Source organism: Fundulus heteroclitus, chromosome 15 (genome assembly GCF_011125445.2).
Source record: "Fundulus heteroclitus isolate FHET01 chromosome 15, MU-UCD_Fhet_4.1, whole genome shotgun sequence".
Classification (NCBI taxonomy): domain Eukaryota; kingdom Metazoa; phylum Chordata; class Actinopteri; order Cyprinodontiformes; family Fundulidae; genus Fundulus; species Fundulus heteroclitus.
The window spans coordinates 22354291-22367717 of record NC_046375.1 but is presented as its reverse complement, the minus strand read 5'-3'; the positions used below and the strand labels follow the sequence as shown (position 1 = coordinate 22367717).

The 13427-nt window shown below is 43.5% G+C and overlaps 1 protein-coding gene across 1 annotated transcript in view; it reads left to right on the top strand.

Moving 5' to 3' along the window:
* The first annotated feature begins 1152 nt into the window (after positions 1–1152).
* Positions 1153–13427, top strand: part of ches1 (checkpoint suppressor 1) — a 96874-nt gene continuing 84599 nt past the window's right edge. Inside the window, exon 1 of the mRNA XM_012868908.3 lies at positions 1153–1601. The gene's annotated coding sequence lies outside the window, so the exon portion shown is untranslated. The remainder of the gene's footprint in view (positions 1602–13427) is intronic.

The following is a 13427-nucleotide window of genomic DNA, read 5'->3' as shown; positions in this document are numbered from 1 at the left end:
CTCTGTGGTCTGATGAAGCTAAAACTGAAGGGTATGGTCATAATAAGCATAGTTACATTTTAACGAAGAAGAGAACCTGGCAAAAAAATCCAGATTCAGAACGGCGAGTATGGAAAGATGCATTTCAATCAAAGGTACAAGTTTAAGTCTTGACAGTGAGATTAAACAATCTAAAACTCTTTCCGCATTTAAAAGAAATGGGAAAATCATTATGAGGACATTGAAAAAGCTGAGGCTTTGTTGTGTGTTTTTTGCGTCTGTATTTGTATATTTTTTTGCATATTTGAAACATGGCTGTAATAGCCTTCTGAATTAAGTAGCAAATATTTCTTGTGAGAATAGGGTGCAGATATTACAAGTTTATACTTCTTGCTGCTCCTTTTGATTTTGGATATTTTAGTTATATGAACTACTTATATTCATTATTGAGTGAATGAAATTAAAAAAATTAAAATGAAATGAAATTGCCTGCCTGAAAATGCTATTCCAGCTGTGCAGTACGGAGGTGGTAGCATCATGTCGTGTTATGGTTTTGGATTATTTGCTGCACTTCACAACATAAATGGCATTAAGAGGACAAATCAGTATGTATAAATACTGAGGCAATATCTCAAGATTAGCCAATGAAGTTAAAGCCTGGACACACATTGGTCTTCCAAAGCGACACCCCAAGCATGCCATCACACCAGTTAGTGTGTGATCTAAGGACAACAAGCCCTGATGTCAGTCTCAGAGGCCAAAAAATGTGTGTGCAAGACAGTACTATGGAAATGTAAGTAATCTTATTAAAGTAATACCAACTATCTAAATACTTCTGCTCCTTATTCTGTCATTCATCAGATCTAAATAATTTTCCCAACTGACTTAAAATAAGTAACCGTCTCGTCTGAATTATTATTAAACATGGGGGGGGGGGGGGGGGGTATAGTTATGTTACTTTGTATAGCCTACAGTTTATCTAAATGTGTTGTCATAGATGTTGGGATAGCATACTCAAGACCGCCGAAAGCGAGGTCATTTGGTCTTGTCCAAACAATAGACGATCTTTGGCTACACCTTCTGTATACAATGGCATTCTTTCAGTGAACCAAACGCTCTTTAGGACCCTGGGCGGCCTCCGGGGGAAGTCCTGAAGCCGCTGGCGGGGCAAGGCAGGCAGGCAGAGCCCAGAAACACATCCACGCACATCCACACACACATCCAAGCCGAGCTCTTCTCCGACAGAGGAGAGAGCGCACAGAGGGATAAACACAGGGAGACCAGAGGAACGCGGCAGCGGCTCTCTCTCTCTCGCGCGCGCGTGTGTGAGTTGTGTGTGTGTGTGTCTATGTGTGAGTGTGCGCGCGCTCGCTTCGCTCGGTGCTCGAGACGACTGGCGGGGCGGAACATGGAGGGGCTCGGGAAAAACGCTGGGAAGTGACCTCGAACCGAGGAGAAAATTGGGGGAAACGGACAGAGAGAGAGAAAGAGAGCGAGAAGGACAGACTGATAAACGGACAGCTCGGACGGAAAGGAGGAGAGACAGAAGGAGAGAGAGAGAAGTCTGACAGAAGAGAAAGAAGTGGGAAAAGGGTTCACCTGGAACTCACAAGGATTTTAAGGTGACTCCATTGGGCTTTTCGTGGCTGTATGTAGGTGCGCTAAAGGTGTGTGTGTGTGTGTGTGTCCCTGACATGTGCTGCATGGCTCTGCACTTGAAGGAAAGTGCGCTGGTTGTTGGCGTAGTGCGTGATGTGTGCGCAGCCTAGGTCTGCAATAGCGCGAGATAGTTACAGAGGTTGTTTCCCCACAGGCTAAAAGGGGTGCCAAAGTGAGCTGGAAGTGACCACTGTAAACTGGAGTGAAGGGATCAAAAGGAGTGGCTACTTTTTAGGGAACAGCCTGATCCCATTCCAACACACACGCACACACTCACACACACTTCTCTGGTATGTTACTTTAAGTTGAGCAACAGTGAAGCAGAGTCCCGTTTTTCCACCCTCCCTTAAAACCCGTCTCTCCCCATGTGTTTGCATCCAAGTGTGGAGTTTTCCTTCCACGAGCAAGTGCACACTTCTCTTTGCTTGCTGTTTGCAGAGACGGGCACGCACATCATTTTTTTCCCTTCACAGCAAAGCTGTGCCGGAGAGAGGCTCGATAAGTAGTAGCAGCTTCAGCATGTGTGTGTGATACTATGTGCATCTTTCTCCGTGTGTGTGTGCGCGCGCGCGCCTATACGTATGTGTGTGTTTCTGTGCCATATACGGCAAACAGGTTGAGAGGAGGCAGATCTGATCAGACGCACAGCAACAGAGGAGAGAGCGTGGCACAGGCTGAGCAGCAGCACACTGGATTACACACAGACGGCTACACACACACACACTCTCACACACACACAGACCGCACACACAAGCTCCGGGGCCAGGAGAACAGCTGGGAGAAATGTGCGCGTGCTCCCCCAAAGCCTTTCACTTTAATGCACGCGTCTGCCTTTACACGTGCGGGAGTGTTTGCGCTCACGTCGTCTGTCTACCGCTGCCACGCGATTTGCGCACGCGGACCATCTGAGGGGCCGTGCAAATGTGCGCGAGACGACTGGGGGGGGGGTGTCCAGTCACCTCCTCAGACAGGACGGCACGCATCCGCCTCCGTCCACGCAGCAGAACCCCCCTCCTGGTCTGGAGGCAGGGCGATCGGATCACCGAGGAGGAGCCGGGAACGCAGACGAGGTGGAAAGAGAGGATGGGGGGGATTTTAGCAGAGGAGGAGGAGGAGGCGCGCGCTGAGATGCTCTCTCCCGGAGTGCTCAGAGTGTCGCTCATTCATAATTCACCTCCATGGCAAACGTTCATTCACATATTGACCCCCCATGGCTGCGCTCAATGGAGTTCTCGCCCCCCCTCCACCTCTCCCTGTCTCTCAATGCAGCCCCCCCTGTAGCTAGAGGTTCAGTTAGCCCTTCTTCTTCATCACTTTCTCAGACAGCCGGGGTCACTCGTAGAAAACCTCCATTTTTTTTTCTTTTTTCTTTTTTGTTATTTTGTTTAGCAGTTCAGGTCGTTCGACACCAGCGGTCTTCCAGCCATTGCCTCCTGTGTGAAATTGAATCGCGTAAATTGAATATTGAACTCAGGCTCCGCCCCCTACACACAGATAATTGGTTTGGATGGATCAGCGGGTTAGTGCTCTCAGTACAGCTGTTTGACTGATTCCCTGAACCCCGGCTCAAACAGTCCATAATGGATCCATAATTCATGTGTGAATGAATTGAATTGTCTGTGTTTTGAATGCACGCGTCAAGGCGGCTTTCCTGGATGCCAGCCTCGTGGTTTATTCATCATAAACGCTCCAAAATGGCTGTTTGTAAAAAAAAAAAAAAAAATTATATATATATATATATATATATATATATATATATATATATATATATATATATATATATATATATATATATATATATATATATATATGGTTGTGTTAGCAGGGCCTGCACAATCATCACCCTCTGCTGAGATTCGGTCAGCTGTGGCTGCCAGCCATATGGCGGCGTGTCTAAAATGCAATGTCAGGTGAACGCAGGCAGCCGGTACATTCAGTCCCGAAAGGTAAACGCTCCTCTCAACATTACCTTATCAGCAAAACCGATAAAAATATCCTGACCTCTTAAGTTGGGGAGGCGTGATGGAGTGTATTTACTCGGGGAAAAGAGGACAACGTGCGTTGTGCTCCTCACATGGGAAAGTCGGTGCTATTTTTACCGAGCAGCGGGACAGGTAGAGGGGAGCTGCTGAGCAGTTACGGGGTGCACACTTCCAGGAAACGTACTATTTGAATTTAACCGAGCGTCTTTATTTTTGCCCCTTTTACTCGCACACAGCTCATTATCATATCTCTGTGCTAGAGATGCATCGATCCAGTTTCTGACCTCTTGATTACTATAAAGCTTTGATAGGTTGATAGGAGTTGGCACTCGTTTCAGTTTTTCAAGTTTTGCCTTCAAAATCTAGTCTCTAACCTTCCTGCCATGAGCAAGCTGTTGACGGTATCGTGAGAAAATGTGACAGAGTTGGTTGAAAAACACAAAGATTTTTAGCCAATAACTAGCTGTTTCTTAGAGGGGACATACTATGCAAAATTCATTTTTTTAGCCTTTAATACATTTTGTTGTGTACTTGGGAGTCTCTTTAGGAATGTAGAAAAGTTTAATATAGTTTCTCAAAGTGCTGCATAGATATCTTTATATTCCGTTTGAGTAAACAAACTTCAACCCATTCAGGTTTCTCTCTTCTCTGTTATGTTTCTAGATAAATTACAACCCAGCACAGGGTTTTCCCCAGAAAATGGGCTTACACTGGCGGTAGGCGTCATTGTGGGTCCTGGTAGTCCTGTTAGCTATTTAGATCGAGAGGTTTTCTCCCGGACGGGAACTTTACTCACCGTTTTATGTCGCTCTCAAACAATGATGCATTTAAAATAAACAGACGAAGCTTGGCATGGCGGCCCGCCGGGTTTATAATACGCTGGAGGAAACCCTGCAGTATGTTCTGTGAAGCTGCTGAACAAGGTCATGGACTCCCAGCTGAACAAGTCCGTGAATCTGCCATTTTTATATTTTTGCCGTGGTTTTGTACTACAAGTTCAGGGATGAAAAGGTTTGGTTGCAGGGTGCCCAGCATACTGCAAAAATGGCCGAACAGGGTGGAGTGGAACGCTCCTCGACCTGGGGGAGGGGCTCCTTTTTAGATGTAAAGAATCCGCAAATTAACGAGGAAGTCAGACCAAAGGGTTGCAGTTCCTCTTGGTTTAGACCACACTTGAATAATTTACAGTTGAAAAGGAAGAATTTAAAAGCAAATGTCCCCTTTAAGGAATTCAGAAAGTTCAAACATATCTTAATGAGGACTGTACTGTCATGGACACGTATTTCTTTCCTAACAATTTTCCATCCGTGCAGCCGCTTAGAAGTAATGTGTATTTACAAAAAAAAAAAACCTTAAACAGTTATGTTGCTTGTCTTTCCGCCATCAGCCCTTTTCCCACAACTTTGTACGATCTGTTTTTTTTTTTTTTTTAATGAAAAGCTCAGAATAGGAGGGATCATTAACCAGCTGAACTTGTCCTGTGTCCTCAACTCTGTGGTAAAATAACTTGTCGCCATATTCAAAGCTCCATTTCCTACACTCTTCTCTGTCCTTCACCATCATCATGAGCATTTCAATTGGCCAGGTATATTGGTGATGTGCAGAATGTGGATGCAAGGGGACTACTTTTCAAATATCGCATCCAAGCACCGCTTTGGTATTGTGATATTGCAGTCAGACCTCTGATTTATTAAATGGTGCAGATCTAATAACTTAAGATGAACTTACTAACACTTGTCTAGTAACAGTTTAATAAGTAGTTCATTGATGATACTTTTTTCTAGATGCAGTTATTTTTTTACAACTTTTGACAAGATTATTTCTATTTTTATTTCCCACTGTGAACGACAACAAGCAAATTGGATATATTGGGTTTTTACCAAGAAAGAAATCAGCTTATGAGAAATGGTTGTGAGGCATGTTTAGTCTTTACCTCTCAAGCTGGAGTGTTTCTGATCTGAATCTGAGCCGGGCTTTCTTTCCATTAATGGGGGAGCTACAGAAACCTGGGCATGATTCTGTGTCAAACCAGGAGTAAAACCTTACCTCACCGATTGTTTAAAAAAAGGGAAATTCAGCCATTTGGCCTTTTTTGGTTGCATTTGATGTCATCAAGGATCTGCTTTGCAATGTAGCCACCTGCTGTAGTTGTAAAAACCAGTTCCACTTATTTTCTGTGTATGAGTTTCCTCATACACAGAACCATCACAAGCCAGTAGTAAGAGTGCGGCGCTTCAGTCTCAGCAAAGTAGGTCATTGCATTGACGAGGGTATAATTTCCGCTGGATCAAAGAGTGTGAAAAATGATTATGCTAATAATGTCCTGGTAAACCAACTGTTGGTCAGCTTCACTAGCCCCCACAGAGTTTAGGTGTTGACAAAAAATCTTCCCAGAATAATTTTAAATCATTCAATGTGTTTTATTAATTAGGAATATTCAGTTTTAGAATTGCCTTAACAATGCCTTCAAAAAGTATTCATATTTCACATTTTGTCACATTACAACTATAAACCTTACACAACGTAGCACTCAATTAATTGGATAGGAACGCTGACTCTGGACACTAAACGCCCCATGGTGGAAAAAAGTAGCACCGTCATGCATTGGAGTACTTTTCTTAAGCAAGAACCAGGACAAAACAGGGAGGGGTGAAAATATAAACTGAGATGACATGTTCATGTGATAGAATGGCCTAGTCAAAGTCTAGGTCCAAAATCCAACTAAGAATCTGTAGCAACAAGGAAGTACACAGACCCTTTTCACGCAGTCTGTCTGAGGCAGAGCTATTTTATAAACAAACAAGTGTCCAGACATAGCCCAAAAGTATTGACTCAGGGCAGATGAATACAAATACAAAGCATATTTTTAAGAATTTAATTTGGCAGGAAAAAAAACAACATTTAAAAACATGTCCAATTTTCCTTCCATGTCATCATTTACTGCTACGTGTGTTGGTGCCTCTCAGAGAAGCCCAATGGAACGCACGTATGTTTGGGGTTGTAACACAATAGCCCTGTTTCAGTCCATTTGTCATGCAAATTTTAACCAAGCTTTTAAAATGTTGCGAAACAGAAAATGTAAATTAGACGTGTTTCCATCCACTGTTTTGGAGCGAATTAACCAGGCTACGCAACGTGTCATTTCATCGGAAGCTGACGTAACGCATTGGCTATAATAAACCGGAAGTACAGGTTGCCATCTAGCATGGACCACACATCTGGGTGGGGGGAGGGGGGGATAGTTGTTCTGTCAGGTCAACTTGTACTGCACTGGTGATGTCACGTGCAGCCCTGAGACGTAGAGAAAGAAGTCATGTCAGGTAAATGTTCGCTACGCCAGAACTTATTCGCCAAATGTGTTTCCAGCTCCCACTTAGCATATAAACTCTCCAAAAATCATCTCAAGCAAGCCTAAAAACTTTTTTTTTGCAAAATTGAGTAAGTTATTTTGAGTTTTGCCACTTCCATCAACCTTTTCTCATGGGGTATTTCAAAAATACTCGGGTAAACAAGTTCCTGATATGTTTACCTATCAGGAAATAGGAAGTTGGACCTCGTGGACCCTTTTTTGCAGTTTTGTACACGTAACATTAAAAGGCCTTTCCAAGCCAATACACGGCTTGTCAAATTCAGCACGTAGCTCCTTAGAGCCACCAACTATTTGCTTTGTCTGTGTGCTGAGTAGAAATCTCCTGTTTGTATACGCCTCCTGACCAGTACACGGCAAACAAACAAGGAGAAGGAGGCCGGGAACCGAGCAAGAGGAAGAAGGTCAGATAAATATGAACTGGGAAATAGAGATTATGATACAGTTTGGTCGGATCTCTCAGAACCAGCTATGCTGAGGTCATTGTAGCCTGAGATGTGAGTTCTGCTACCTGCTTTCTGAAAAACGAGGAAGGCCACATCCTCTGTGCATGTCTCTTCACCTCGCAGCAGCAGCAGTTAGATTACCTGAAGATGTTCATCTTCTATCACCATGTTAGTCCACACTTCATCCAAAGATGTTAAAGTTGAGATTTAAATCCTAAACCTTTCTAAGGGTGACGGCGGCTTGGACTTTTGGGGGAACGGCCGAAGGGAGGAAGGTTTGGTGGAATGCTTTTCATCTGCGAAAATCCTTGGAGGCCTGTTGCACAGAGGCGGCGGTGGTGGGGGGTTCACAGTACAGCAGCCAAAGAGAAATTGAAAAGAAGTCTGCGTTGTCTGCGCCGCTGTGCGCATCAACCTGAGCACAGGCACAGGAGGAAGACTGGGTTAGAGACACATTTCTTCATCGTCACAATGCATTGGGTTGGTGGTAAAAGGTTGGTGTGCATCTAAATATAGGGGAGGAAATAGTGGTTAGGAAGTAAGATTGTTGATGTGCCTACATGGCCTAAGATTCAGCTGTCAGAATCATGGGGGATTCCCCTCATTACTTGATTCACATGGGGGGGGGGGGGGGGGGGGTTAGACTTGCATAGGCAGAACTATGATGACCCGTCTTAAATGTACCTGTTCGCTTTACAGTGTAAGGGGTTTTCCTAAGAAAAATAGGTGAATGCAGCTTGCATCGGCTCTGCCTTTCTTCTAAGTTGTCTTTGAGCTCTTCAGGTGGTTCTGTTTACATGCATCCATACATTATAGGTATCATTCGGTACAACCTGGACAGGTCCTCTGTTTTACTAGACACAGTTCAGGCAGAAAGACACACTAAAGGCCATATGAACATTTTACCATCACATTAATACAATATTTCCATATTACTGCTAAGCATTGATAAAAGTAAGCTCTGCAGTACATTGTGGTCCTACTCATACTTATTGTGTGGGACTTTCTGTTTTTTTATTTATATTCTTATTTCTTAACAAGGCGTGAACCAGGGCTGCCACTAATGATTCTTTTTCTTCTTCTTAATCTGTCTCTAACTCTTAAAAGTTGTTTTTCCTCCAAAATGCTATTTTTGTTTCCCATAATAATCATCATAATCATTCCCAAAATAAATCATAATTTTATTAATCTCAAATAAAAGTTGCACTTCAAATGTATATGCATGAAGTGCCACCTTCAGCTTAACAAAAATTAAGCCCTCAAAATGTGTTTGGAAATAAAAAGTCTTCATCAAAACTATTCAGGAAGTCATTTTAATAAATTAGAAGTAAAGAAAAATGGAGTGCAGCTCCAAGGGAAAAAGTCTAGTTCTATTATACATTTTAGGAAAATGAAATAAGAGAGATTGTGGCTTTAAAATGTCCAGTGTTTATTAATGATATGCTGTTTAGGAATTGTTCTTAATTAATTTTTTAATATGCACATTATCCACTCAATTAGATGTGATTAAAAGTAAAAGTAATTTGTGCTTCTGCACAACACGCAAACCCAGGCAGCTCATCAGTCAAACCTCCGGGAAAAAAACTGGATAACAAAGCAGACAGACAACTTGTCTGACCTCAGACTGAGCCATCAACTGATTGGAACCAAACTCTGCTTACCTAACCCTATACCTCCAAATGCATCATTTTTTTCATACAAATGTTTCTGAGACCTCTACCTCTTCAACAAAGTTAGTATTTATCTAAACATACAATTTATAAGATACAGATGAATATATTTTACACACACCCTATATAAAAATGCCAGACTTGAGGAAGATGTGTTTTAGTTTAACGTATCAGTTACAATACAAAGAAGATCTGAAAGCCAGACCTTTTTGTTTTATTTCTTTTTTAAAGCAACCAAAAAAGATTTTCTTTTTAAAATATGTGAAGTTTCCACACAATTACCTGTGTCAGGCTTTAAAGGGTTAAAGGCATGGACACACTCACCAGTACAGCTGCAGACTGCAGGGAGAGAATCTCTATGCATACAGCTACTTGGAGGAAAACTTGTGGCTCTTGTTAATAGATTTTAAAAGACGCACAGAGACGGAATCATGAAAAACAACAACGTGTGAGCTAAAAACCCTGATGCAAACTGATGATAGTAGTCGACTATTATTAAAATCAAATGGATCTGTGATTGGTGGGAGCCCTATAGGGTACAAGATTTGTTTGTCATATCTGCTGCTGCTTGTGTAGTTTTAACCACTGCTTTTAGCTCTCCTGCCAGCTTTTGTTTGCCTCTGTTGTAGAGGTGCTATATAATGTGGCATAGTAATATTACTTAATAGTTAGGATCCATAGAGTCTGACTAGCAACCCAAAAGTCATCTACTCCACCTATATAAGATGGTTGACCAAACCAGCTAAAGTGTCCCTTAAACACTGTCATGACTGGCCTTGGCTACTGAAGTTGGTCTTTACCTTCCAGGATCAGAGGACTATCTGTATGTCAAGAGAAAAGTTTTGCAGTTTAATTCTCACTGGGTTTAATTTTAGAAGGATGATAAAGTCCTTTGTTTCTGTTCAATGGGTCCAACACGGCCCTTTAAGCGCTGGTACACGAGGTAGTGCAAGGCAAGGCACATTTATTTGTACAGCACATTTCAGTACAAAGACAACGCAAAGTGCTCTACATGATTAAAATATAGGAAAATAAAACAATAAAAGCAAGTTGGAATAAAATGTAGAAACAAAATAAAACAAGGAAAAATAGAAACTAAAAGCAAGCATTAAAAGCAGTTGGACTACAAAGTTGAACTAATGATGTTTCAGTAAAACAGTTTAGCTAGAACAGTCCAAGGCAATCCTAAACAAATGTGTTTTTAATCTTGATTTAAAGGAACTCAGGCTTTCAGCACTTTTACAGTTTTCTGGAAGTTTGTTCCAGATAAGTGGAGCATAGGAACTAAATGCTGCTTCTCCTTGTTTAGTTCTGGTTCTAGGTATGCAGAGCAGGCTGGAGCCAGAAGACCTTAGTGGTCTGGATGGTTGATACACTGATAACAAGTCTGTGATGTATTTAGGTGCTAAGACATTCAGGGATTTATAGACTAACAGAAGTATTTTAAAGTCTATTCTCTGAAGACAAGCAAGGGTTTCAAACTGTAGTGCTGGCTTAAATAGGCACCTCTACGTCCTCCATTGTTGAAGCCGCACCCGTTGAAGGGTTATGGTTAGCTCCCCTCCCTCTCAGCAATGCCGAGCGATTGTTGGTCGCATCCTTGGTGTTACACAAGCGTAGCCGCTCACCGACACACGCACGCAGTTTTGTGTTTAGCCTCCTGCAGAAACGGACGTCAGCAGGAACAAAAATAGAGCTTCTAAATAGAGGGGGGGAAAAAAGTGCTTTATGTTTTGCAAGGACTGATGTCATGTTTGGTCTGGATCCACAGCCGGCGAATTAGGGGGCAGCTGTGGCGAGTGTCAGCCCGCGCAGCGTTAGCTCACTTATCGGCCGTCTCTTTTGCTGCTTTTCAGAGGAGTGCGGTTCAAGGAGTTGCGCTTTGGATGTGCATGCGAGTCTCTGTCGGCTTGTTTGTGTGTTTTTTCGGCAGTGGAGGCATGCACACTGTGACGCTGCTCCGGTTGCCACGCAACTCAGGAACGTGGGTGGAAGGATTTCCTGTCCTTAGGAAGCTCTGTTTATAAGGAGAGAGTGAGTGTGTGTGTGTGTTACATGGACGTGTCTGTTTGGATTTTGGTTTGAGTTTCAGCTAAATATGCTCTAGTGTCTGTGCGAATTTAATACATTTCTCTGCCTGAAGTCGAAGCGCTCCCGAAAGTCATTGAAGACACACATACACCGTGTACGCATAGAGACGGGGCTAAAAGGGCCTTTACTTGTGCTTTGAGTTGCATAACTCCTGTTTGCAGAGCTTTGTCTCCATATCCACCCCCCCACCCTCCTCCCCCACCCACCATGATGCCATCAGCACGCCACATTCTATGTCTCCCCTCGCACACGAGGTTGCAGTTCTGTGTCTTTGCCCTGCACGCAGTCCCAGAGACGCGCTCAGCAGCTGGCCTGTCCTGCAGCGGTTGGACCCCCCCCCCCCCTGATTACGTAATTGACACTGAGTGAATGGGATGACGTCAGCTTGGCTCTTGACGACTCCCCTTTCTCTCTTGTCTGGCCACGGTGATGTCATGAGTGGATGCAGCCATGCACAGTGAGTGTGTGTTGGCATGCACAGCCGCGTGTGGGGACCAAAATGACCTCAGGAATGATTTTATGTCAAAAATGACTCAAAAGCTCCCTCCGACTTGCCTGCAAGAACAATAATGTCCTGACTGTCTACGCCGTCCTGTTTGGGACCTTTTGTTTGTTTAGATAGTGCCTTGATCAAAGAAAATACACAGCATATACACAGCGTAACTTGAACCTTTTCCCATTTTGCCAGTTTACCAACAATAAGTGTGTAATGTGATTTATTGGGATGTTATGTGACAGAACACAATAAAGCAACGTCTAACTGTCCAGGGGGAGAAAAATAATGTAGGATACATCATGTGTTCTGTGAAGGCCTCCAAAAATTGTTAGAGGAAAAAACGTCATCCTAATGGACCGAACATAGCGTTGTTCAGCAGCATCATCTGAAGACAGAAGGAGTGCGGTACCGATGGACACCTGCCAAGACACGGCCATCCACCTGAACCCGCAGTAGCGGGTAGCTCTTGAGGAGTTGCAGAGATCCACAGCTCAGGTGGGAATATCTGTCTTTAGAAGAACCATTCCTCCTTTGTTCCCCCAATGGAACCGTGGCAAGAAGAAAGCTGCTGTTGAAAGAGCGCAATAAGAGGTCCCGTCTGCAGTTTGCCACAGGCCATGCAGGAGGGACATGGAAGAAGGGGCTCTGGTCAGCTGACTGCTACTACACGTCGCCCCGGAAACACCATCCCCCTAGTGAAACGTGTTGGGGGTAACATGCTGTAGTAGGGACGCTTTTTTAAAGCAGGGACACAGAAACGTGTCAAAGTTGATGGACAGATTGAAGGAAGTAAATACGGGGCAGTCCTGGAAGAAAACCTGTTAGAGGCTGCAGAAGATTTGAGACTGGGATGGTGGTTCACCTTCTCTAACCACTAGGCCACCATTCCCCCTCCCAATAGAATGGTTGGGATAGATGCATATTTATGCTGAAAACGTCCCAATCAAAGTTGTGAGCTACGTCTAAGCAAGAACCTGTGGAATGACTTGAGAACTGCTGTTCTAAGATGCTCTCTGTCCAATCTGAGTGATCTTTAGCAAAGCTGATAGAGAGGTGGCCCAGAAGACTGGCTGTATTTGCGGAGGAACATGGTTAGAAGTCTGAAGTACAGACTTAGGGGCCTGAATACAAATGCGCAGCAAAAATGTAGATTTTTACTTGTCAAAAATTTTGAAAACCATGTTTGACATTTTCCCTCCACTTTATTGGCTTGCACTGCTTTTTGGCTGATCTATCAGGTGAAATCCCAGGGAAATGTTTCAAATATTGTGGTTCTAATGAGGCAAAAAAAAAATGATAGAGATATAAATGTTTCCGCAAGACACCGATGACACATGGGAAATTTAGACAGCTCCTTTGTTGACACAGTGTTATTACAGCCTCTGGAGAGGAAGAGGGTCGGCCATTGTCACGTAGCTTGGAACTCCATCACCTTATTGCCCTCCTGCTGCAACTGCCTGACCTTTGCTGATCCTCATCCCGGGACTCGGCGACAATCAAAAGGCGGGGAGTGAATGAAATTGGAAAAGAGATGATGCAGGGAACTGTCTCCACAGATGGGGTACAAACCGGTGCTCTATTTTAGCAAAAACACACATCATCACGGAGGAGACGAAGGAGGGATTTAAGTGGTTGGGCATTTTTTATGATCAAGAACAGACAAAAAAAAAAAAAACATCCCGGTTTGGTGCAGTGGATTTTCAAGCACGGATGAAGACGGTTCTATTTGTGCGTCGG